Here is a 27804-nt window from a genome sequence, read left to right on the forward strand (position 1 = left end):
AGGCTCAGTTATGTTCAGTGAAACAGGAAAGGATAGAAAATAACAATAGGGAATGAAGCAGGATGGTTCCTTCCACTTTCCCCCTGTCCATCTGATGATGTTCTTAGTAGCTACATAGGATGAAGGAAAATGTTTAAGTAGTGACCAGGAAGCAAAGAGGATGAGGTTTCCACTTCCCTTGAGCCACTGAGTGAGGGTGCAACAAGATCTCTGCTGCAGTTACTTGTTATATAGCTTTACTTCATAGTGGAAGGAGTGGAAAGCTCATCTGTCTTGCACTCTAAGCACCAACCAAAAAGACCTCTATCTCTTGGAGTAGCTGGTAAATGAAAAAGTGAGTTTGGGGCCAAGAGATATTACTTAATAAGCAGGTGATGAAGAATATGGGCCAAATTTTATCATTAGGTCTGATCAGTTGTTTCTACATTTGTTGCATTCTCTTTCCTCCTCCTCTGGTTTGATCTAGTGGTCTCAAGCCTTGAACTATATTTGGGTTGACTCTTGCAATATCCCATTCTAGTTGCTCTTTTGAATTTGATACTTTTTAGAGTCTTCATTGCAACTTGTCTCAGACTTTGGATTCTTATCCCCTGTTTACCAGACTTACGGGATTGTTTGTTTGACATTGGCTTTTTTCCTTTACTCTGCTTTTGAATTCTACTTGCCTAATCGCTTGGCTTATGGTGCATGACTTTAGTTTTATTGATCCTGATCTGTTAGACCATGCTGCCTGGTCCTGCATGGGAATACAACACAGCCTGGGGAAAAATAAACTTCTGAGGTTCGAACTTCTCATAACTGTAATAGGGAAGGAATAGTTGCAGAGCTTCCAGTGATGTAAGGATATATTGAAGTATTACTTGGCTAACTTTTCACAATTTGAATACCCAGTCCTTTTTCATGTCACATTGTCCTTATAACTATACAGTTTTGAATCAATGCTAATGATATGAAAAATACTGACAGAATTTCACATTCTTGGTAAGATGTGATGCCTCAACTCTTCAAGACAGCATGCTGAGAAGTTCCATGCCAAAAGGATTCTCACTACTGGTGTCAGAAGGAGAGAAGGAACAGAATCTAAATAGGTAGTTTTGAGGTCTAGAGAGAAGTCTCCAAGCATAACTAGTATTTTCCCCATTAGAAAAAAAAATACACATATATGCTAGTAAAGACTGAACAACCCACCTGATCTTTATAATATTTATACCTCAAGGCAGAAGTTATTTGATACAGAATTAGGAAACATAATAAGGCAGGGTTAAGATGCTTACTTAATCAAACTCATCTGTATTAGACTAAGCACTGTGGAATGTAACATGTGAGCACATATTGTTGTTTGTGTATGAATGAAGAGTTCTGCCTTGCTATTTGATGAAATTTAGCTATTCCTTCACACAGACATTTAATCCCTTCCATCCAGGCTACACATTTCTTTGCCTGGATAAAGCTTTAGATTTATCTTGAGGGGAAAAGATCTTTTATAGCAGGGGTCTGAGCCAGTAGGAATATCAATGCCATATTGAACAGATATTTCGAGGTTAGATCAGCCAGTTGTATGACTTCAGTACAATGCAGTTGCAGATCTTCATTCTCTTAGAACCTCATCATATGGAAGTTTTTCTCAGTTTCTATCCAAAGTTCCCACAGGACCCTTCAATGAGCAGGACTGCTTCTGGTGGGACTCTGTCTCCACAGAGTTCAGAAATTGAAGGATTTCAAAGATGGGAAAAAATCAACTCCATTCCGTTCCCTGCACATAGAATTGTGTAAAAAATGGTATTTTTCCTTGTGATGGGAATTGGTGTATTTGTCAGATTACTTTGTGAGGTTTCAGTGTGCATGTTCATGTGGCCGGTCTGCTAATGCTCCTTCTGTTTCCATGAGTGGTTTAAAGATGGTGTGAGTCCCATTGAAAGAAGTGTTTTAAAAGTGTGCCAGTTTCCTTTAGTGTAGGGGCATCAGGGAAACAATCCAATGGAATGTGGTGTTTCAATAAAAGGAAAGGGTGCCTATCTCCTTTAGAGGAATGGTCCCGTGGAAAGTGGTACTTCAAAGGATATAGGTTTTTTAAAATGTGCTGGTATCCTTGAAATGGTTGAGCTAGAAAGGAGAGGAGGTGATCCTGTGTGATGAGGTTGAATAAATTCTCTTTCTTCTTTAAAGACAGAAGCCCATGGAATGCCATACAAAGAAGACAATTCCATCTGCTTTCATCCCTTGTGGAATGAAGTCCTTAGTTTTATTTTATACACTTACGGTAACTTTCTATAGTCCAGTTTGTACTGGCATTCTCTCTGTAAGAAGTGGCAAAATGATATTGCACATTCCTACACAACAACATTGTGTTTCTGACATGCCTTTGCCATCCCAAGATATTAATTTGTGGGTGCAAAGTCTCAAAGATTGCATGCAAATAAATTCAGATTCCCATTTTCCTCCCAGGTCTTTCAGCCTAGCTGTATCCTAATTCAAATGTCAGCCCAGCAGGCACAGTGAGCAAAAGAGAAAAGTAAAACCTGACTGTTTCCTGCTCCGCTTAGCTTCCTTCTCATATACATATGGAATAGTTAGGGATATTATTGTCCTAAACTGATCTGAGCCACTATTTCTCTATTCCTTTCCATGCTGTTCTTTGCCTAAGGAGTGATCAGCTTTCATCCACTTCCAGAAACAATGCAGGTCTTCTACCTTTTGACCTTGTTTCATCCTCCATTGCTACAGGCAAGTGCTTAATGGGCGGCATCAATCTTTTGGCTAGTAGGGGCAAACACAGGATTTTCTGTGCTGTATTGAAAGCATATGGTTCCAACTCTGTTGGGACAAAAAAGAGAAAAGGAGAGCAGTTTAGTGACATGAATGAAAAACTATTTCACTCGGCTCTTGATTGGATCCTCAGTCATTTCTTTTCCATTTACACTACCTGTTTTAGCCTTTGGGATCTCATTTTTTCCTCCTGGAATCCATTTTGTGATTGCAGTTCTGTTTTACACTGAACATCCTAGGCTCAGTGGCATTTTAGCTTGGGAAATCATAACACCTGCTTTATATTTGCTACAAACAGAAGTACACATAAAGAATCTCAGTTTCCACCTCCTTCCCCCTTTTTAGGACAATAACTGTCACTTAAGTAACACTGCAAACTATAATCTCCCAAATCACAAAGAAAAGTAATGTTACAATAGAAAAATAACCCTGAGAAATTCTAGGATGTAGAACCATAATGGCTGTTGTTTCCTGACTAAGCCCTTTATTGCTTTGTTAATTTGATAAATATTTCCCTGGGGAAATGAGAAGTCTGGAAGGAAAGAAATCCAATAAGGAGAAAGACAACAAAAGTTTGCAAGAAGGTAGCTTTATACTGTGTACCAAATGTCAACAGCTTCTTACAACTAAGTATAGCTTTGCATACCTTTTCTTTTAAAAAAAATGTTCAGTATCCTTTAAAAATAGGCAGTATCAGTGACAGCCACGTTTTCACCATAATAAGCCTGTTCATCCAGAAATTTATGTAATGATAATAATCAATCTAAGAAATGATGCTATTCTGTTTAAAATATGTATTTTCATTTATCAAGGGGAATGTGAGTTTGGTAGCTGTGCTCCAAGACTATTTCAAATAATTATGGTGACAAGATTATAGAAAATTAATACATTAGTCTTAAAATTTCAGGAAGAAAAAAGCACAGCAGCAAGCAGGACATATAATTCCTTTAAACGTGTGATTAATTGTATAACAAAATAAGTGATGCCACTACTAGCCTATTAAGAAAAGAAAAATAAAGTAAAATTCTTGAGATCATCTTTTGGTAATGGATCAATATCAGAGAACTGTGCCGTGATGGTTTCCAAAAATTGGGTAGGATTCATATTAAACTGCATATAGGAATTAATATATATTATATTAGCACATACAGCTGTATCAAAGTGTGTTAGATACAAAACAGTAATGTTATCTGATATCTTATCATTAATAATCTGCTGTAATTGTGGCCGCTATCCATGGCATCCATATGGACTATTCAGTGGCATTGGATACTAACAGTTAAAAGATTAAAGTAAGAACATTGGGTAAGGGAAAAAAAATCCTAGTTGCTTTTTGTAATAGGATTGATAGAGCACGTGGACCAGGGTGCAATCACAAGGCATACAAACAGAATAGACATGAGAAATTAACTCGCAAAAGTGAAGGTTATATAGCATATGGCTAATGTGTTAAGGAATGATTCTTCTATATGATCCTATTGATGTCTTAGGAAGGAACTGAAGTCTAGGATTGTCTTAAAGAAGTGAAAGCAATTAGTTAATTTCACATATTGTTTTTCATCCTTACATTTGTTTAATCTCATTATAGCATCACAGATTTAATACAAATAATAGATTTAATACAAATCTGTGTGGTTCGCACTTCATAATCCTATAAGGAATTAAATAAAGACATTGTTCAGTGCTTTCTTGAATATTACAAAAAAAAAATCAGTTATAATACACTCGGTTTCTCTGAAACACTCCAGAAGCCACACAATGGGTGAGTTCTCTAGGCAAACTATACATTTTTGCACGGAATATCAAAAACTACTCTACTGAGATTGTTGAACACAAAACACCTTTTTTCAACTCCAATTGAACCAAAGTAAAATAGGTACAGGATATAGCCAGCTCCAATAGTACTACCATCTCCCATAGGAACCCAAAGTTCATATTCCTTCCGATTAAAATTAGCTTTGATTAGTCAACATCAAAGAAACATCAGAATAATCGATGCCCTTTTAATTAATTCTAGAAGTCTCCATGAGAGATTATTTTCCTGTAAAGTTACTGGTAAACATGTAAAGAACAGACTGTACATTTTTTGTTGTTCTTGTGTGCCTTCAAGTTGTTTCTGACTTATGGCAACTGTAATGTGAACTTATAACGAGATTGTCTTGGCAAGATTTTTTTTCATGGAAAGCTTTGCCTTTGCCATCCTTTGAGATTAAAATAGTAAGCCTTGCCTAACATCACCCAGTCGGTTTTCATAGCTGAGCAGGGACTCCACCCTTGGTCTCTAGAGCCATAGTCTAATGCTCATATCACTATACCCTGCTGGCTCTCTTTACAAATACATTGTGCATCTTCAAGGTATCTAAGAGCTCTAATTTCAGAGAGAGCAGAAAATGCTTCTCTCTGATGACCTTATAAAAAATCCATATGCCTTTGTGATAAGGTCTTTACCTAGTGCTCCTTAATATTAATTCTGTGATATTATGCTTGCTTAATCAGGCCCAAAAGTTCATCACATTCCACATGTACCCACCTTCTCTCCTGTTCAGAGAACCAGAAACAAGAGATTTCCCCCTCTGATCCCCACTACACTCACTTAGGATCTCTCTGGAACTTCTTAATAAGGTTTTCATGATGGAATAGAAAACATTGTCACAATGCAGCAATGACTCAACTGCAAAAGGTGTTAATGAAGTTTTATTAATAGGCTACTGTAGCAATGAAAAAGAAAAATATTGGCTCCACGTGTGACAGCAGTGACACTGATGCTGGAATATTGTCTCTAACTAACACTCACATTTTAATTACCAGAAAGTTATATAGGAAGTTTTGAAAGCACTCTAATAAATTGACACATGGAGGTAGTCATTTAATTCATGCCAAGAAACCAAACAGAGGACAGAACAATCTTTGTCTAAAGATCATTCAGGTAAAGGACTTTAATTTAGAGAACAATGGACAAAAAGATTGTTAAACCTACCAATTTACTTCTGTGGTTTCCCACTTTTGCTTTCCATAATCTCAGATATTGTTGGAAAGGCACCAGAATATCTTTAATATATACCCTCCCCCTTTTATCCAACCCAACCAGCTTGTATCGATATCTATTGTTTTCACTGAACAATCCTTTTCAATTACTGATGTATATTATAGGGGCAGAGCACACATACATGTTGAACACTGAGTATTTCATCCATATAGACCTCTATGAAACCAAAAGATTTACCTGGAATGCAACTGCTCCCCCCTCCCCAAGGTCTACACAGAAATTTGGGCAACTATATAAACAAGTTTAGAAATGTTAGCCAAAGTGTCATAAAACCTGGGTTAACTTATATGTAAGTAGTGTAGAAGGAAAAGACTTCTCTGAGTAGAGTGATAGAAGGTGAAAGCTTAGTCCATCTTGGGAGAACCTAAAAGAACCACTGACCAACTCTACTCTCTCTGCTGTTGCACTGTTTCTGGCCTTTTTAAATGCCAGGGTGGGAAATGGCAGCAAAACTGACTCTAACACTTCCCCTCAATCGAGCACTGAGAGAATAGAAGAGGACAGTGCTTCTCGTAGGTTCTCCTGGAAGGAACTCAAAACCCTTCCACACAGCCCTATATCCCAGAATATTGATGCAGAAAATCCCACATTATCTGAGTGTGGACTCGGATAACCCAGTTCAGAGCAGATATTACGGGATTTTCTGCCTTGATATTCTGGAATATAGGGCTGTGTAGAAGGGCCCTATGCTTTCACCTTTTGCCATTTTTGGAAAGGCATGACCTTTTAAATCATAAACGTTTTGGGAAACCGTAAATCTCCATAGCCTTTTTGGAAACATGACTCTTTTGGAGATTAATTGGTATTCACACTATTTGGAATAATCATAACCTTTTTGTAAAGTGTAATCTTCCTGAGAAAAGTTAAATACTCATTTGAGTGAATCTTCTACTTATGGCAAATATCTACTACTATTCAAGCAAGGCAAATTAGGTTTCTCAGTTGTTAGACTGATATGCCTGGTTATATCTCTGAACTGTTAGGAATAAAGATATGCCAATGCACAAAATCTATTGCAGAGCTTTAGAAGAGTTATTTTATGGATCTGTCCAGCCGTCGGTGCAGCACCTTTGCTCTTACTTCAAAAGTACTTGAATGGAACAGGTTCACAGCCACCCCATCTTTTCCCCATATTTGCAGCCAAGCATCCTTTATTTTTTTCCTCTTGCACCATGAGCTCCCAGGTCCGCCAGAATTACCACACCGAGAGTGAAGCTGGAGTGAACTGTATGGTCAACCAGTTCCTCCATGCTGGCTACAAATACCTCTCTTTGGCCAGGGGACATGAGAGAAGCCTCCTTGCAGGATTGTAAGACATCTGGGCATCCCCTGGGTCACGTCTTCATAGACGGCTGATTCTCTCACCCCAGAAGCAACCAAGAGCAACCTCTTTTTGGCCTTTTACTTCAACCGGGACGATGTGGCTCTCCCCAAGTTCTACTCCTTCTTCCGACACCTGTCTGAGGAGAAGCATGAGCAAGCTGAGAAGCTCTTGACCATCACCACGGGGGTGGAGTCATCCTGCAGGATATAAAAAATCCAGAACAGGATGAATGGAAGAATGGAGCTGCTGCCATGGAGGTTGCCCTCAACCTGGAGATGAGTGTGAACCAAGTTCTGCTGGATTTGCATCAGGTGGCTTCCCATCATAGTGACCCCCGTCTGTGTGACTTCCTGGAGACCCACTACCTTGATGAGAAGGTGAAGGTGATCAAGAAGCTGGGAGACCATATGACCACCTGAAGCATGTGCGTGCCAGCGAGGAAGGCCTGGGTGAATACCTCTTTGATCGCCTCACTCTGGGCGAGTCCAGTGACTGAGCCTTGAAGCCCTGGCTTCCTCCTGACTCCTGCACCCTTGTGCAAATGTGCTTTGGTTAGCTCAATATATAAAGGGCCTCTGTATCCTTGCTCATGTTATGCAAGTGTGGGAGTCTGTAACTGGTATTAAATAAACTTGGCATTAAGCACTCAAAAAAGTGTTATTTTAGTTGCCGAAAACCATCTAATCTCCCATAAAATATATTGCTTTTAAATCATGCTCTCAAGAGACCAAAAATAGGTAGTCTTTGTTAAAAGTAACATAGTTAATTTACTTACAAACTTCATTTATTCAGCATATAGCTACATTTCTTATTGGCTGAGAGTTTAAACAGTAAGTTCTCTAAAGCATTCTGTTTCAGTCTCTTCTTTTATGTATACAGACTAACATTCTCTTCAGTCTAATACATCACTGAATATTGACTCAATGCAGAATAACTACACACTGCAGCATACTGTCACTGACTTTACTTCTAAACTACTGCTTCTGATGTAAACTGGCTTCTAAAATGGAGTCTCAGTCTGAATAGTCCCAGATCTAGTCACATGGTCAGTAGTCACTCCCACAACATCAAACAACATAGAGTTAAGGGGAAACTGCATTTCAAAATATGCATAAAATATAGTAAACAATCTGAATTATATACATTAGAAATAACTAGTATAGGAGACTTGTAGAAAGTTGCTATTTCCAACACCAATCTACTCAAAGAAGGGATTATTTTTTTTATATAAGAGTTAATACTGCACCTTAATGTTTATCAAAAAGAATCCATCACCTTTTCTGAGTGGCAAAGGGCCTTTTTAAATGTCTGGGAAGGACAGTGTGGTGGTGGTGGCAGCTAGGAGTTGGAGTCACTGCTCCCTTGTGGAAGTACTGGCACATTCCCTTCTCAATAGATTGTCTCAGAACTTATCTACAGGTGATCTCAAAACCCATAATTTTGGCTCCCAAACCAGTCCTTGACTTATACATGAGGTTGACTTATACATGAGTATATGTTGTATTTGCTTGTCATTTTGATCCCAAGAAAACTATCTCAGTCATAAAGTAGGTTTAAGGTTATTGTCTACACTAGCCAAATAATATCCATATTAGAAACTGAACCTGGTGGATTTCATATCCTTGTAGATGAAGCGTAATTCAGAAATATTTCAATTTTAGATAAAAGGCAAAAAATGGAATGACTATTGATCACTGAAACAGATTTTCCTACAAGATGATAAATCAGGAACAGATGCCGTTTTAAAAGATGATCAAAGTGATATAACTGGAGCAGTTTGTATTCTATGGAAACACTATCTTTTTAGAATGTTACTCAGGGGTGAATATGCCTGTCTCTCTTCTCTCAACCTTCAGGTCACACAAACTCCTTTGGAAGAAGACAAGGGTAAGCCACATGAATACTGCAGGCATTAAGGCTGAGACATCTCTGAGTTGAAGCCAACTTCACAAAGATATTGATCAGGGTTTCAGAAAATGATGTTAAGGGCCATGCAACAACATAAGCAGAGGGATTTTAGTTGGAATTTCCAGTCTTAAATTAAGATGCCTTCTCGTCTTGATTTAGAATTCATGCATTGCTCTATTCCCCTCTCTTCCTCTTCAGTAAACAGATAGGTCAAACTGTGAGTTAATCTATCTCAATATTGTCAAAACCTTCAGTGACTGACCAGGGTTTCAGACAGGATTTTTCCTCAGAGCTAATAGAGATGCCAGGAACTGTGCTGAGAACTTATGCATGAAAAACAAATGCTCTGCCACAGAGTTTCAGCTATTCCCCTAAAGGAAACATATCCAGTACTTACTATGCAATATCCAGCCACGGATTACTTTCCTCAGCATAAAGAAAAATCTTGGAAATGCAGCTTATTGAATTACATTCTTTCAATCTCATTAAGGTCTTGAAGATTGGAGATATTGCAAGTTTCAGTCCCCGGAAAGTAATGTTTCTAAATTGTGACCATTCCCTTTAAGCCACACAAAATTAGGGAAATCTAAACAAGGCTCTATGAGTCTTACCTTTATCATGACTTCACATCACACAGTGAAAACAGCTCCACAGATTGCAATGTACATTGTGAACTGGAGCCCTTTGTAAAATTTGGAAAACTAATTTCAGGCTATTTTCAACAGTTAATGTCATCTCCTTGCAGGCCTCAATCTTGTTGCTGCCATGTCAGTCTGATCATCTGCACAACTAAATCCATTTCTGCCAAACTGGAAGTGGTCAGTGTAGATGTGTCTCATATCTGTCTACTCTGCTGGGTGGTGAAGGTCTGCCAGCGAATAAGCAGGCAACACATCTGCAAGCTCATTGGCTGGCCAAAATACCAGCCAACATCTTCCCCATATTCCTGGAACTGCAGGAAGGAGCTATTCACACTATGTGCTATTGCCACAACCTGACTGCCAAAGTAAGTTAGCATCATGTTATTGAAAGAAAAAGGAAGGAAGGAAGGAAGGAAGGGAGGGAGGGAGGGAGGGAGGAAGGAAGGAAAGTAGGAAGACCCACAACACCTTAATTCCCATCTCTAAAATATGTGGAACTAATTTATAATTAACTATTAATAGTCACCAGTCAAGATGTCTATATCTAAACTTCCAAGGTTAATCTCCTTGTAACTTTGAAGTAGGAGGATTCATCTTTGAGATGGAGCTGCTTAGTTAGTTATCATTATTTCTCAAGTCATGACATTTCCTTTAGGTGAGACAGCCATCTTCATAAGTAAGGTGCTCAAAATGAGTTCAGTTAATATCCAAAACACTAAAGACGTATTGTCTTCTTACTTTATAAGGCGTCTCATTTAAAAGTACCACATTTCCTAATTCTTTTTAGGTCATGATGGGAATTCAGATATTAGAACCATAGAATTATAGAGCTGGAAGAGACTCCAAGGATCATGCAGTCCAACCCCCTGCTATGCAGGAACATACATTCAAAGCACCCCCAACAGATGGCCATTCAGTCTCTGCTTAAAATTCTCCAGAGAAAGAAACTCTACCAAACTCCAGGGCAACATATTCCACTACCAAACAGTAATTAACATCATGAAGTTCTTCCTAACGTTTTGGTGGAATCTTCAGCATAACTGAAGTGAAAAAGACATTGAGATAAGGCTTTCTTTTCAATGGTTTCATGGGAGAGTAAGGGCAGATCTACATAGACCCAAAACCTGGGATCAACCTGGCATGCTGGATGACAGATCAGTCTCAGGTTTTGTCCCCACAGGAATTCCCCTGCTGCTGCGGAGGTAAGAGGGAGCCTCCATTGTCCAGTGGTACCAAACATATTTTGACATAATTGGGTGGTCATTCTAACTGTCCCCAAGTTGCAGCAGTCTCCTGCCATGACATGGGGTTTACCTGTTCTCTGATTCAATACAAGGGCAAAGGAGGGGGAGGATTGCCATTCCATGTCAATGGGCTATCTGAACCTGAAAAACTTTGGGTGGCAGTGGGATCTAGCCCTACTGTCCCCACAGAACCTAAGTCATGGGAAACCTTGTATTACATGGCAGAAACTGTGCTTTCTTGTGACTTTGGTTAACATGGAGCAAGGCTGCATTAAGGTGGTGTTCGGCTGCCATAGGGCTCATCTTCATCTACACTAACCCAAGTGGAGCGTGTAGATGTGGCCTAAGGCATGAACTCCCACCTAATGATCTCATTCAAGCTTTCAGATTATACTAAGGAATTTTCCTCATTAGAAAAAAGTTGATGTATTAAATTTCAATAATTTTCACATTTATGATCAATGTATAAATGTTGAAATAATATATCACAAAAGCATGGACTGTTCTTTTTTTTACAGACAACTTCAGTGCATAAGGTGTTGCAGTTCTTTTTAGCATTATATTGAAATGTGTCCTGGATATAACAGAGAGAACAATGGAAAAAATATGGACAAATAGAGTGAAATTTACAAAATGCTATGATCTTAAGGAGAATTTTTATAAAATGATACATTGTTAATATTAATTCCAGAAAAATGACTACCATCAACAGGTTAGCTTTTTGTAAACTTTAATTGTATTGCTTTTTTGTGAGCTGCTTTGTGTCTCAGAAATAAATACTGTATAATAATAGATATAAATAAATAGAAGAAGAAGAAGAAGAAGAAGAAGAAGAAGAAGAAGAAGAAGTCACTTATAAGTGCACATCTGTCTTGGAAAAAATGGAATAATAAAAACATGATTTATTTTGGATAATTTTTAGTAAACATTTTACTACTTATTTACATTCTCAGTTTAATTGATCATTATGCACCCTACACAAACATTTTAGAAGGCTTTCTCTTCCATTCGCCAGTTCTCTATCTTACATTATTGCACTTGTTCTTCAAAATAGTTACACACATTCAGGAAATTCAATCGAGCAGTTACTTAATTCTAAAGCTCTTTTATCCTTTCATGCATGCAAATAAGCAAGGCTGTTTGTTTCATTCTGGATGCACTTTTAGAAATAATTGCATATTGTCAGTGACGAATACATTAAAAGTAATTGATCTAGAAAGAGCTGTAGGTAAGGATAAGGTAGAAGATGGGAGAATATTTCTGCCGATGGGCCTACAGTTTGCTGTTGTGTTCTCTATTCTTCTAAAATATTGAGGAAAACCTGGTGACAATTTTGCTTGAATTCTACAAAAGTACTGAGAAAGTATATAAAATATATGAATTCACGGATATAAAGAATTAACTTCTCTCCCCCTGTGCAACTGGAGGGTGGAAGGTGCTTTGCCACCTCCATTGGGGAAGAGACATAAAGAAAGTAGCTCCAGCCTTAGCGACATCCTGGGGGCGGTGCTACATGAGTTAGCATTCCACCCCTTGCTTCATTGCATTCTGGACTCTGACCCTTCCATCAATTAACAATATAATTAATTGGTCACCTTTGAGACTCAGTAGGAAATTATCCCTCCCCCTATGTTCTAGGGCTTTTTTAGCCTACCCTATACTGTCCAAAGAGGGCAAATTGGGAAGGTGCAGTTTTAAATAGGCCATACCAGAAAACCCCAGTGGTGCAATGGGTTAAACACTTGTGCTGGCAGGACTAAAGACCAAAAGGTCACAGGTTTGAATCTGGGGAGAGCGTGAATGAGCTGCCTCTGTCAGCTCTAGCTCCCCATGTGGGGACATGAGAGAAACATCCCACAAGGATGGTAAAACATCAAAACATTTGGGCGTCCCCTGGGCAATGTCCTTGCAGATAGCCAATTCTCTAACACTAGAAGTGACTTGATATTTCTCAAGTTGCTCCTGACACAAAACAACAACAACAAAAAAACAGAAAACAAAAAAGGATTTAATTTTGGTGTATACCCAAGGCATCCCCTTTGTCTGTACGCTAGAAATGGAAACCCTCACCTGTGGTTGAAATAACTAAGATGAGGGCAAACAGAAGTGGCTTAGGAATGGGAGAGTCTGGCCTCAATAAATGCTTGCGGCAGAAGTCTCCATCACATTTCCCTTAGTGTTTGCTCAGGGTTACTATTGAGCATATAACGTTTCATTGTGAAAGGCATTGTATTACAGTATATGATGTCTACTCAGGCATCATAATGGTGCAGCAGGTTAAACCACTGAGCTGCTGGACTTGTTGACTGAAAGGTTAGCAGTTCGAATCTAGGGAGCAGGGTTGGCTCCCGCTGGCCCCAGCTTCTGCCAACCTAGCAGTTGGCATACAAGTGTGAGTAGACGAATAGGTACAAGTTCTGCAGGAAGGTAACTGTGCTCTAGGTAGTCATGCTGGCCACATGACCTTGGAGGTGTCTACGGACAACACCAGGTCTTCGGCTTAGAAATGGAGAGGAACACCACCCCCCAGAGTAGGATGCCACTAGACTTAATGTCAGGCGAAACCTTTTCCTTTACCTTACTCAGTAAGTGTTTTTACTGTATGACCCATATATTGTTTTTAAGTCTCAAACACTGCTCCATTTTGATATGTAACCTAGTTCTGATGTCTCTTTGGTATTAAGGTCCCTTGTTGCAACATTGTGTCAGCCTTTCATATGTTTGCTTGTTTGTTTTTTGAGTGGAAAAGTAGCCCCACTCAAAAATATATAGCAGATTGGGACAATTTTGGCAACAGCAGGTTATTGGCTGTTTTAAAAACTGTACATGGCAGCAGGGACATGTTTTATAGTTATTTAGGTGACAATGTGATAAAATATCTACATTGCAGGTCTGAATATTGCAACAAAATGCGACTCTGGAGGATTAAAATGTCCCATCTGGCTAGATGAGGTTAAACATTTGTTGGTCTAATAAACATTATTGTTCCCTTTGGGATTAACTAGACTCCTACATATATATTGCACATGTATGTGTATATGTATATGTGTATGTATATATATATATATATATATATATATATATATATATATATATGTATATGTATATGTATATATATGTGTGTGTGTGTGTGTGTGTGTGTGTGTGTGTGTGTGTATATATTTTCTGCGCTGACATCTGGCAGTCCAATGTGTGAACCCGATCAAAGCACATGGCAGCATTTGAAGTCAAAGGACAGAGAGAGATTTAATTATGTGACACTTCATCCACACATGCCAACTTATACTTGATGCTAGAGTATACAGTTATCTTAAACTGGCTGAACCCTCAATCTGAAATGTTTTAAAGATATGCCATAAAAGAAAGAAAACATGTGACATGAAAGAAAACTTTCTGTATTCCAAATTTCAAGGACCCTCATAGAGAGATGAGCTGTGCTAATGTTGCAGGTGGATACATATGCAGAATGTGGGGCTCACATCTGTAATTTTTGCCAAATAAATTAAAACCAGAACTGACTGAAGAATGAAAAACTACTGCATTTTTACATTTGTTGCACAGTCGAAATCAGACTGCCACTTTCATTCTTTCGTGCCTCATATTCAAAAACCAATTATGTAGAGTCATATTATATTTTAATGATAAGGACACACAGCGATTAGCATGAGCTCAACAAATATGATTTCATTTGTGAACTAATGAGAATTGGAACTTCAGTCTCCAGAGGCAAGAGGCAATGATAGTTGCCCCCTTGCTAATTTCTGCATGAACAATAGTATTCCCCAAAGCATTAAACAAAGACATGCATTACTATGTGTTGCCATACCTCTGTTCCTTCAGTCTTTTTGGAGCCATATATATAGTGTGTGTGTGTGTGTGTGTGTGTGCATGTTATGAAAAATCAAAGCAAAACTGTAATATAAAAGAGATCCAAGAGAAGTGTGCCATGTGGACTTCACAGAAACAACAACAAATTCAACACTTTGCTTGCTCTATAAGGGTTGCAGAAAACAGTGGGTAACTTGAACACATACCAAAGATCTTATATCCAGTCAGTAGTAAATGCTTAGAGTTCCTGCCCTATCGGACATGCAGTAGTTAAACCAGTATGCTACCAAACCCTCTCCATAGCTATGGTAATGGTGCCTCAGGTAAACTGACTTCCCAATGATGCCTCAGGGATTTCCCAGTTTACTCTAGATTAATTAAGCACCTGGAAAGATTCAGGTCTTAATGTAAGATCCAGATCTTTCCAGGTGTGAACCCTGTGGGTATTTATTCCCAAAACTTACCTGAGGAGCCTGCTCAGGCCCTCCTGGCGAAAGTTCCCCCGCCCTCCCAATGTGTCATTGTGACATGCCAGGAGCATTTGCCAGGCAACTCAGGCTAGTTTTGTGGGTAAATGGGAGACTGGAGACTGACTCCAGACCCTCCCAGGTAAATCTCTGACCTGGGAGGGCCTGGAGAGGGGACACATTTGAGAGTAAATTTGGAGAGAACATAAGCTATTAATACAAATGAAATTTCTAGCTTGTCTTGCTACCAATCTTTAAATGAAAGAAGGAAAAAAGTTCTTAAAATGTATGCAATAGATGCTATTGAGTCTTTAGGCAAATTCAGTAGACTCTTGGTAATTGTTTGCCCTTGGTAATTGTTGGCTAAGATTTGACAAAGTAAAAACAAAAACAAAATCCACACAGAAGCTCAATTTGATTCTAAATAAAAACAAGGAAATTTGCTGTCCCTTTTACAGGATGAATCAATGTTCTTTTAATGTTCTAGGAAAAGCCATTCACTCTTTTGAGAAGGAAAAAAGCACTCTAGGAGATTCTAGGATTTAAGAACAACCAAAAATCCTTGGAGAGATTAATGCCATCCCATGAACATCCTCTCCCCATACCTATGCCAGAAACTCAACTGATGATGAAATAAAGCTCTCTCCAACCCCTTAGTTATCAAGTGGAGAATTTATTGTGTGGTTGTATATCAAATGCAAGCAAAAACTCAAAAGAAAACTATCACTATGAGAACTGAAAAGGAATAACTACTTATATGTGCTTTCCTTGCAAACATGATATAATAATCCTGACTCCAGCTCAAGATACCCCTTGGGAACTTTTAGCTGTCATCACCACTGATCTAACCCCTGTAATTTAAAAACTAAATGGTAACTTACTGAGGGGTTCTACTTGATCCTTCTCCACCTCTGGCTCTGGGAGACTTTTCCTCCCTCTTCTTTGAGAGATGGGAATCCTATATACATACATGTGCACACACCATGCAAGGACATATAAAGAAAGCATGGAAGAGAGGGGACTTTTTACATGAAAGCAAGCAATCTAAATTAGCAAATGGGTATCTTATTCATAAAGACACCTTTCTTAAGGCATTAATAAGGACCTTTATTTATTTTTATTTTTATTTATTTATTTATTTACACTATTTCTATCCCACCCATATCAGCGCAAAAGCGACTCTGGGCGGCATAGAAAGTTGCCACAATTCGATGCCATATATAAAATACATACATTTATAAAAAGCAAAAAAGAAACATTACAGTACATTTAGAGACATAAAAACAATTATATATATATATATATATATATATATATATATATAGAAGTCATGTCCAACTTGTGTTAAAATAACATATGCCCTAACATGACTAGCTAAATATCCCCTTTTAATTCACAATATAAATGGGAATACTGGGCTTTGGATAGTCATAGGAGCTAGAAAGCTGGACCTCCTTGGATAAGGCAGGCAGCTTCAATCTCAAACTATCTGCATCTTTGCATCCCCTTCTCTCTCTCTCTCTCTCTCTCTGTCTCAATCTCTCTGCTTCATGGCACAGTAAGTTTTATAACTTTCTGCTTGGATGCATCTCAAGCCTTTCACACTGATCATCCTCATCGTACAAGTGTGTCTCCTGATCTCTGTTGCTCTCCATGATCCTAACCCCAATAAATGAAACACATCACTAGCCCATTGTTTACCTGGAAATGATACAATATGTCTGTGCTATATTGCCCAGATAATGTGAGAACCAAATTTCACACATACCATTTCCACAAAACACCAGGCTTTTCTCTATCATTAGGCAACAGAAAACGTATGTGGCAGATAACTGAAAGGGCAGCTGAAGCATCCCAATAGTTTTTCCCTCCTCTGATGAAAGGACATAGCTGTGTAGCCCTGTGTTTACCTTAAGAAGGCTTGTTGCCCTCTAATTGTGGTGGAGGATATTGTCCTATAACCAGTACTGAATTAATATGCAGCTGCTGCACATTGGTCTATATCTTGCCCTTCATTTCAGACAGTATTGAATAGTCTTGCAGTGTATTATGAGTGTAGATGCCTGACTACCTCCTGTTGAAGTAAGGGATGTATTTTATAATGTGTTGAACTATAAATAATGAGGGCTGCTATCTCAAAATAGCTTATAAAGCAATATTCCAGAAATGGATGGTGAATTACTGGAAATGTACACTTCTCTACAACTAATAAAAAGGAAACAAGGTGCTAATTTGCCAGACTGTAGTTCCATCTGCCTCCTAATATTCGGTGCTGCATGACTATCTCTTTGAGCGATGTATGGTAATTCAATTGACCTCCTCCCCACAAAACAAAAACAAACAAAGCAAAACAGAAAAAAACTGCTAACCATGACTGCATTATGTATAGACTGTAGTGGAACAGGTTTCTGAGATAAATTTTTAATCATTAGAGTACTTTGACAACAGAATGTCTCCAAGTTGGGACAATAGTTGATTATTTACAACTAGCACTGTTTGACACACTCAGTGTTTCAGCCACAACCATTGCCTGTCAACCCCCCAAAAGAAGACACAAGACAACAGTTATGGGTTTAAATTTGGGCAACTTTATTAACTGTTACCTAATTAAAGCTAAACTTATAGACCATATTCAGAAATAGCATGAAGGTGTTGTCCATAAAGCCGAGGTTGTGTCCCAACCCGTACTACACCTCGGCTGGAAGGGCGAAGCACCCAGGTTCCCGGGTGACATAATCCAGGGTAACCTTAAATAGCCTAAATGTGTTGGAGGCATCTTCCTCAAGGATATTGAGGTAAGACCCTCCCCATTTTAAGCCATTTATCTTATACACTTTGTACAGTGTAAGAACCGTCGATGTTTTATATTAATGGCCTTTTCCCCAACAAGGGGGTGCCTTGGGTGCACACCAAATCTGTATTTCTTTCTAGCTGTTTCCGCTGACCCTATTTAACATACCACTGATCTGATCTGCCCTCTAGTAACAGTATAGAGTAGGCGAAAAAACCCTCTTAGATGTTTAGAGGGGAAAAAATTCCTACCCGGCTCTCTAAAGCAACCTTGAATATACTGTTAACGGGCGGGTTGTGGTGGGTCGACGTCAGGAGAAGACTGAACTGGAGGAAGGCTAGTCATCTCCAGGCTCCTCCCCCCAAAGTAGTTCCGGCCGGAACTACTTTGGGATGTTTTCTTCTTTGTGAGGAGAAGGCAATGTCCTTTCACCTCTCCATCTGCGATTGGATCGGGGAAAGGTGATTGCCTGTCAACCCCCCAAAAGAAGACACAAGACAACAGTTATGGGTTTAAATTTGGGCAACTTTATTAACTGTTACCTAATTAAAGCTAAACTTATAGACCATATTCAGAAATAGCATGAAGGTGTTGTCCATAAAGCCGAGGTTGTGTCCCAACCCGTACTACACCTCGGCTGGAAGGGCGAAGCACCCAGGTTCCCGGGTGACATAATCCAGGGTAACCTTAAATAGCCTAAATGTGTTGGAGGCATCTTCCTCAAGGATATTGAGGTAAGACCCTCCCCATTTTAAGCCATTTATCTTATACACTTTGTACAGTGTAAGAACCGTCGATGTTTTATATTAATGGCCTTTTCCCCAACAAGGGGGTGCCTTGGGTGCACACCAAATCTGTATTTCTTTCTAGCTGTTTCCGCCACAGGATGCGGACAAGTATCTACTTTGTCCCATCCCCCCACACCTAAAACAGCTTGTATTAACCTAGTAGCCTGTAGTCCAAGAAGTTGCCCAACGCGTGAATATAATTGTTGTAATGTGCGTGACAATATGTTCTTGATTCATTATTAATGCATAGCAGAAGCAAGGTGGCGGCAACATAATGGCATAGATTGTACTTGATCAACAGCCTTTGGTCAATAGCATTGTACAAATGTGTAGGTTTATCACTGAGCCAAGGCTGGGATTAACCTCAGTCCTTGACCGATAGTATTTCACATCACACAGTGAACTGTACATAACATCCTTGCCACATCAATTTGCGACAAGCTTCGACCCTTTGTCATCGGATCCGCCATAGTATGAGCCTGATCAACCTCCTCGTTGATGGCGATGTATGCGGCTGAGACGTCGCACAGCCTCTCCGCCATGTCTCCATTGATTGTCTCCGCGACTGGGGGTCGCTGTACCACCTGTTAAACCAGCTGGGGCTGTCGACTCAAACAGAAAGATAGAAAAACACGCAGGGAAGGGGGTGCCGCACCCCTCTTCCCCCAAAAAACTGTATATCGAACGGCGGGACCCCCTGATAATTGACCCCACGATATCTTGTCATCAGGGCCCCCCATCGTAATTCACATGGCACTCCATTGCGGCGTTTCAACAGATCGCATCTGGGTAACGTGTATGCTAGGGTGCTGTTGTTATCACCTCATCGTAATTGTAGGATGATGGTAACCTCTGTCCATGGCCTTATAAACTATCTATCGTGGTTGTCAAATTGGTAGGTTGTGATAACACTAAGCACCTTAGTCCCTGGTTATATTAACTAATCTCGTTGTAAACATTTATCATTTATTCTTTTATCTATCTATTTATTTAATATATATCTATATTATATCTATATATGCATATGGGGGCTGAATGTCCCACTGTTGGGGAGAGGTGGATCGAAATGTACCTCCCTGGTAATTGACCGGAGGTTTGAACTAGGTGACCTGAAGTCTCTTTTATCCTTTTGCTTGTATTGTTTTGAATTGGAAGCTATTGTTGGCGCTAGATAGTCTAATAAGGCTGGGCTAATGTTTAGGATAGTGTGTGGAAACTTTTGAGTCTGGTTGTCGTCCCAACTTTAGCATTAAGGCTCGTAAAATGCAAAACTAAGAATATCTTGATTGTCAATAACTTGTTAACATTTTATTATGGTATGACAATTTTTTTTATACATTTGTAATATCTCAACATTATGTGGCGTACAGATCCTTGTGGCCCATCGAGACTAAGCCACTTTAACTAGTAACATGAACAGCACTATCAAGTGAATAGAAACCTAGATTTAGATAATCTCATGGTTATCTAATGATTAACATAAGGGTATATGTGTGTAACATAATTAATCTGTCATGTTGCCTGTGCATGGCCTGGCAACGAACCTTGTACGGCTGAGAAAACTGCATGAACTTAAATTATCTTAAGGTTTGCCAACCTTGATATAATGTGGGGCCATAGCTTTCTAGTTCCGCTTTAAGCTTTGTTCGAGGTGAAACTTGTATTTAGAAATCAAACCCTATTGGTATCAGGACTCGGGATTTGTCCTTAGGGCTGTGGGATTCGTGGAACGGGCTTTGACATTTTAGCTTGGGCTGATGTCGAAATCAGTCCCCCCCCTTTTTTTTTTTGTTTTTGTTTTTTATCACTAACCTTTATCAGAAACCTTGTTGTGTATAGGCATCACCGTACGCCCCAGACCATTGAAAGGATATTGGGTAGCATGGTCTGATGACTCTCAGGCAACCCTTGGAGTAACCCGGTAAAGGGGAAGGAGAAAACTTGGAAACGATGACCCCTGTAAACTTAGGGAAAACAAGGAGGGGCAGGGGATGTGACCTTATATAGCAAATCTCGAATCTGTCTTATCCCTCTCATAATTATAGCCATCGTTCTGTTGGCCTGTTCCTCATTTGTCGTCAATAATAGTATAGTAAGGTCTCTTATTTTGTCCCTGATGTTGAAGCTCACTGAATTTCTCCTGTTTTTAAATGTATGGCAAAACCCCCCTTTCCATATAGATATACATATCGATACCCACACACACACCTATCTATCTATATGTATATATACATATATATATATCATTATTACCGATAAAGTATAATGGCCCCAAGTGTTAACCTGGGCTAATCGGGACGGTTGTAACCTTGTGGGGTGATTCTCTTTCATGTTAGCTGGGGTTCCGTCCGGGAACAAAATTAACGAACTGAAGCCTGCAACTCTCCCATTGGAGCATGGCGATCGACTAGCGTCGCTGCATGGCCGTTGGCCAAGGAATGTGTCCCTGTCTACCAAGCCCAATTAACTCAACCTAGGGCTGTAATAGTAACCAGATGGGACCAGGTTTGGAACACAAAACCACCTTTAACATTAACGCTTCACTTTAACTTTATATAGTCACATTTAAGGATGGGTGTTAACTGGGAAAGGGGAAGGGGCTTGTATTGATAGATTTGTCTCCTTATCTCTTAATTGAAGTCTGGTATTAGTGGTAACTTAAACTGTTTTGAGATGGTGATGTGAGCTGGCGGGAAACCGGCTAACTTTTTCCTGCGCAGGCTAAACCTCGGAAGAGGTGTTATTGCCCCTCTGGCCGATATATGGGGATATCGCCAGCCTCCAAAGTTGACCATCTATCAGGTCCCAGCGCAATGCGGGGTCCATTGCCGCCTTTTGACGGAACAGTTTGTCATATCGAATCCAAGCGTCACCTGGGAAACTAAAGTATGCCTCCCGAATGATATCAAGGTATTTAAAGAGCGAAAGAGCCCGTGTCGGGTACTGGTGTATTAACACGCTAGCATAAATCATGAAGCAGCTGAACCAGTTAGCCCAGCAGGGATCTATCCCTCCAAAATGTGCGATTGTTCGCAGTGGCTCCTCACTATCACCATGGGTGCCCCTCTGACGCCCAGCATATAACGTAAATAGTTCCACGTATTCATTTCTCAGAATGGAACGCACCGTCTCTCGTGACAGGTGTGAACCCAGAGGTGAAGGGGAAATCGGCCCTGTCGGAGCGGTTAAATTTGTAGGTCCCCCAACCGTTAGATCAATGTCCGCACTAGCCAGAGCCGTATTGTCTATTGCAGCTGGCCTCTGAGAGTCTCTAGGTAACCCATACTGGCAAGTGATTGCTAAGTGTCCTCCCTTAGACTCCCAGCCTTTTTGTTTTGTTTGTTGTGTTGACGTGCCCTCTCTGGGGCCTGTCGGCAAGACAGGGTTACCTGGCGAGGCAAATGTAGCGCTGGCGACCTCTGATCTCCTCCGAGCCCCGTAGACCGTACTGGTCTCAGCGACCGCCGATGGATGTGACGCTGGTAGCGCTGATTCCTCCTGGGAATGTATCTGGTCGCTATCCATCTGTAATGGTTCGGCGTAGTGTTCAGGTTCCTCCTCATCTATGAATGCTAAAGAAAAATCACAGGAGAAGGGGGGCTCAGGCAGAGGAGCCTCGCTCGTGCCTTCAGTTAGTTGTGAGGCACGCACTGGAGGCAAATCGTGAATCTCTGCTTCTAATGCCTCGATGCGAGCCAGGATGGTATGGCATACTTCTTGAGATAGATTGTCATCTGGAGCTGGGGTGATGTGTGACCGATGACGCCTAGACGGCCTAACTCTGGCTGGGCCCTTGCCTTTCCGGCCTCCCATATTCTTTCTAGGTAACATTCTGTGAACAAAACATTAGTAGCATATTAGCATCACAAACATATTCTGTTGAACTGTTTACTCGATTTGTGTAGGGGATTTTATCGCTAATCATTTGGCCGTTCGTTTGTATGGAGTCTGTGGTTGGTAATAAGACATCGCCGTAATATGTCCTCAACGTATTTCTGTAACTATGAATTAAGCTCTCTTTTCATATGCTTACGTATGTGCATAACACAGCCCCATAGTTATGTTTTATTGTGTGTAATAACTGTTGAATTTGTCCAGCTATTTGTCATAACTTTAGGGCTAATTGTCATGGCCACTCTCACGTTTTACCTGGATGGGACTGATCTATCGTACCACGATATCACAGAAAGTGAAGAATGATTCGTGTATCGATATCTGGTAGTCCTGGACTATAAGTCATAGAATCATAGAATCAAAGAGTTGAAAGAAACCTCATGTGCCATCCAGTCCAACCCCATGACAAGAAGCAGGACTATTGCATTCAAATCACCCCTGACAAGTGGCCATCTAGCCTCTGCTTAACGCTTCGAAAGAAGGAGCCTCTACCACACTCCGGAGCAGAGAGTTACACTGCTGAACGGCTCTCACAGTCGGGAAATTCTTCCTAATGTTCAGACGGAATCTCCTCTCCGCATGGTTGGCTCAGTCTAAACCCTTAAACTGGCTTTAGTCTAAATAATTAATTGATGTTGGTGGTGTTGTTTATATCCATCTATCTATCTGTCTATCCATCTATATAGATATATCCCTATCCGTATGTATAGTAGGGCATATAGGGTTATTTATATTTATATATCTCTGAGGGGAGCTGGAACTGATGGAGGGGGGCTCACAGCGCTCTGTCCGGTGTGAAACCGAGCCCTGGGGCCCCACAACCAATACTGGCAATAATGTCCATAAATATATCTGATGGTAATAAGTCTAATAAACGCCCCTACTCTTTATATATATATATATATATATATATATATATATATATGCATGGATGCATACATATATCAGATTGTATGCATATGAATGCTTCGAATGAAGTGTGTATATAAACACACATATCCATATGTATCAACATGTGACTCATATGCAAAAACCGGATGAGCTCCCTAGGAAGAATGGAAATGGCCGCCCGACTCTCAACAAGCATAGCTGTAAGCGCCCACAAAATGGCGCCGGCCACGAGGAGAATGAAAATGGCCGCTACCTTGTATCCTCGTGACCGTCTTCATTTGATTGTTGTGATGGAAAGAGAGAACGATCCTTGCGGCAAAAGGCATTACACAAAACCCAATCGCTACGTTGATGCAGCGTAAGAATGCTGGGGAAATTGCTCTGTGGCTATCAGTTTATATCTTAAATTATATCCCATGGTAAAAATTGGGGGGGGGGATCTCACCCCCCACCTAAGCCGATCGATAAAGCGCTGTCGGTCCCGGTATGTCCCCGGGCGGGAAAAAAGACTATTTTATGAATTTCCGACACCTTGAAAAATTATAATAGCAGCACCTAAAGGATATCTCCCCCAGTTTTCGCTATGAATGAATGTTTTTCGAACGAGGCTGTCCCTAATCGCCTAACGACCCGATTATTGTTATTATTAGTATTATTATTAGCATTATTATGTTATAAATCTCTATATGCACATGTATATATGCACATATATAAATATATATAGACATATACGAACACACCATACACAGACGTATAAACATATACAGAAGGAGAACCAGGGGGGAATGGAAACCTAATCCGCAAAGCGCCAATCCGCCCTCAGCAACTCGCTGGACCAAGCGCTCTGGGCAGAAGCGAGGCTCCGAGAGCTGCACTGACGCCCGCAGCAGACTTCGGCCTCCGATGGTGGGTAATCGGGCCCGGCGTCGAGGCCGGGGCAAGGCCCCGCCGCCAGGCCCAGACTCACCGTACCGACCTGTGGTGTGCTGCAAGTCCGCCTTCCTCGACGTCAGGAGAAGACTGAACTGGAGGAAGGCTAGTCATCTCCAGGCTCCTCCCCCCAAAGTAGTTCCGGCCGGAACTACTTTGGGATGTTTTCTTCTTTGTGAGGAGAAGGCAATGTCCTTTCACCTCTCCATCTGCGATTGGATCGGGGAAAGGTGATTATTCTATGTGCCATCCCTTGGACATTTTCAGATGTTCCCACGTACCAATAAATAGTTATTGGGCTTTATTTCACAAGTAATTCCTGTAAAGAGATGGAAAAGGATTCCCAAAGCTTACAGCTTCCAAGCTTCATGGGTACACATTTTGTAACCAACTAACGTAATTGTTCTCCTCCCTACTTCATGTGAACAGTCATACTACTTATTAATAAAGGACAACTTTCAGGAGGCTGACTACCAAATAATAACCCAATGTTTCATTATATTTCTTTTGTGGTATGATTTGACTTTTGTACTGTAAAGAGGGAGCGTTCCAATGCTACCGAATATCACCAATTTGTGATAGATTGCCACACCACTGACACCAATTTGTAAAAGTATTCCACTCTCTCCTGCCTGCACTGGATTTCTTTTACTGTGGTTAGCAACACTGGCCAATCTGCGAAGGTATTCCACCTAATACTGTTTAAATCTCCAAAGGTTTGCTAATTTATAAAAGGTGTAGATAATTATAGATGTAATTCAGGTAACTGCCACCAACGGGAGGTAATGCCGATGAGAACTGGTTCCCAGACGCAGATATATAGAGATGACACTGTCTTCAAACAAAAGTTAATAAGTTTATTTTGAACAAAGCGTATGGTTGCAGGCTGTTGATAAACTTGGAAATACTTTGAGAACTTTACATGTAACTTAGTTGCAATACAGTTCACACTTCTGGATGATACAACTTGTAATTGACTTTTTACTGCAGCCAATCTAAACACAAATACAGTTAAAATCATACAATTTATAATCAACTCCTGTACATGTACCATTTCCCTTTTGTTATTATTGCTACCTTTTAATTTTGTGAAAGTAGAATATATCCACTTGTACACAACAAACATTGGAATTATAATAATTAGAAAAAATAAAATAAAACAAATGATGTGTTCTCTGAAATGTTTGTAAGGCACATGTCAGTCCTTCTTGTCTAGATTCACCGAATCAATAGAACTTTGTTGATTACCAATTCCTATTTGATTTGATAACTTTTTCAAGTTCATAAAATATGAATGAGGAAGAGACCCCAGTCAAACTAGAGTGGTCCTTCTACCAGAAAGTAAATACAATTTCAAAATCATTACAAGCTTTGACTGACTATATTTAGGAACCATGTAGAAATCTTGCTTCCTCTTTGGCAGTCCTCTTTACCTACCATGTATTGCACTGAAATATTCTTTTGTGCATTGAAAATGCTGTCTCCTGCACAGATAATGCTTTTTGGCATTGATGTGGCATTGTGGGCTGTGCAGTGGTGGTTGGAGTATGGAGGGATGGGTGTGATATTTTGTAATGTGTGCTAGAGAAAGCATTTGATTTTCTTGTTCAATAGTACAATGGCAATAAGGCTATATTCTATTCTATTCTGTGCAAAAAAAAAAAAAACCACTAAAGAAGTCCTGAATTGCAAATATCCATCAAAAACTATCGTTTTTGAACATTTTCTGTTAGCAGGAAGTCAGTGATAAAGTTACTCATTGCTACTTTTGAGAACTTAGTGAATAATTGCATCCCTAAAATGAATTTGTTTAATTGGCTCTAATCAATTCATTGTTAAAATTGCTGAGTTATTTGTTGATAGAATTGCTTAAACCAATGTTATTTGGAGATGTGTGTGTGTACACACTTTTGTTGATTGCCAAAAGGTCTTTGTCTCAGTTAAAATAAATGTTATACCTAATGGTCTGTACTAAGTCAGTGTAAATCCAGCGTTTGTGAACATCATAAAAACTATCAATATAGGGTACACAATGGATATTAAACTGTTGTCAGAAGTATGTCATATTAGAATAAACAAGGGAGTGTGTCAAGAACACACAATATCATCAAAAACTGTTTGTGGTGACAAAAAAATAAATTTAAAGGTGGGATTTCAATTGACGGCAAACAACTTGTTCATCTCTTTGCAGACAATTGTGTCCTTTTTGCCAAAAATCCAAAGATTTATAACAATTTTCAACAACTAGTGTGACTCTCAAAATCAGTTGGACTGGAAATGAACTTGAAGAAAACAAAATGGATGAAAAATGAACAGTGTGTCCAGGGCTGCATCATTATAAATGGAGCTGATATTGAGGAATTGATTGAATATGTATATCTTGGTCAACAAGTACATTTGAATAATTTGGCAAGTGGACAAGAAGACATGAGGCTGCTTGGATGGCTATTAATCGAAACCAAACAGAGCTAACAGATGATAAGCTGCCAATGTAGGTCAGAGCAGATATCTTCAAAATTACAATCTTACCGGCAATCTTATAGGCATCTGAAACATGGGCAACAACAAAGTTAGAGGAGGAATAACTGGCAGTGGCTCAGAGAGCAATAGGAAGAAGGTTGTTTGGTGTGACCATAAGAGATAAAGTCAGCAATAAAGAGTGCGTCCTTGACATGGTCAATGAAATCTATGAGGCAAAAAGAAGATGGGCAGGGCATATAGCACAAACAAAAGACAACTGGTGGACATGTTGACTAATGAACTGAATATCAAGAGACCACAAGCGGCCCTGGGTAGACCTTGTATTTGATGGGATGAACCAATGGTTAAGCTATTCAGCCAGAAATAGAAAATAAAAACATGAGATTGTATATTTTGGCAAAGGGTAAATGTGAAGTCTTGGCCTAGTTTTGCCCTCCTCTGTTCTTTTCCTTGTTTTGCTCTCTTTGGGGTGGGCTGTTCAATTTTGCTGAGTTTTAGGGGTGGAGCTTAAAATCCCCCTAGAGGCCTAGTTCTGATGGTTTAGCCCTTCTGGCTCAGATTTTGGTGGAAAGATTTTCCCCTCCATTCTTTCTTTGGCAGAGCTTTAGAGTTGTTAGGCCAGAAAGTATCTGAACTGGCTTGGCAATCTAAAGCAGGCATCTTAAGCACGTACATGCCTTAAAGATTAGAGTTGTACATACCAACGACAGTACTTACCAATATAGCTTAGAGTTCATATCATTATAGCTTATATTTACCCCCCAGAGAATATAGCTTGTGCTTACCATCATAGAGAGTACTTACC

At 39.8% G+C, this 27804-nt stretch overlaps 1 protein-coding gene, 1 long non-coding RNA gene and 1 pseudogene across 4 annotated transcripts in view; 2 read left to right on the forward strand and 1 right to left on the reverse strand.

Annotated features, from left to right (window-relative positions):
* Positions 1–27804, forward strand: part of EYS (eyes shut homolog) — a 1026188-nt gene that overhangs the window by 47237 nt on the left and 951147 nt on the right. The window lies entirely within an intron of this gene.
* The window catches only part of LOC137096999 (uncharacterized), a 63399-nt gene that overhangs the window by 853 nt on the left and 34742 nt on the right, over positions 1–27804 (reverse strand). Inside the window, exon 2 of the long non-coding RNA XR_010909886.1 lies at positions 2692–2814. This is a non-coding gene — a long non-coding RNA (uncharacterized lncRNA). The remainder of the gene's footprint in view (positions 1–2691; positions 2815–27804) is intronic.
* Positions 6930–7790, forward strand: LOC132762030 (ferritin light chain, oocyte isoform-like; annotated as a pseudogene).

This window comes from Anolis sagrei, chromosome 1 (assembly GCF_037176765.1).
Source record: "Anolis sagrei isolate rAnoSag1 chromosome 1, rAnoSag1.mat, whole genome shotgun sequence".
Taxonomy (NCBI): domain Eukaryota; kingdom Metazoa; phylum Chordata; class Lepidosauria; order Squamata; family Dactyloidae; genus Anolis; species Anolis sagrei.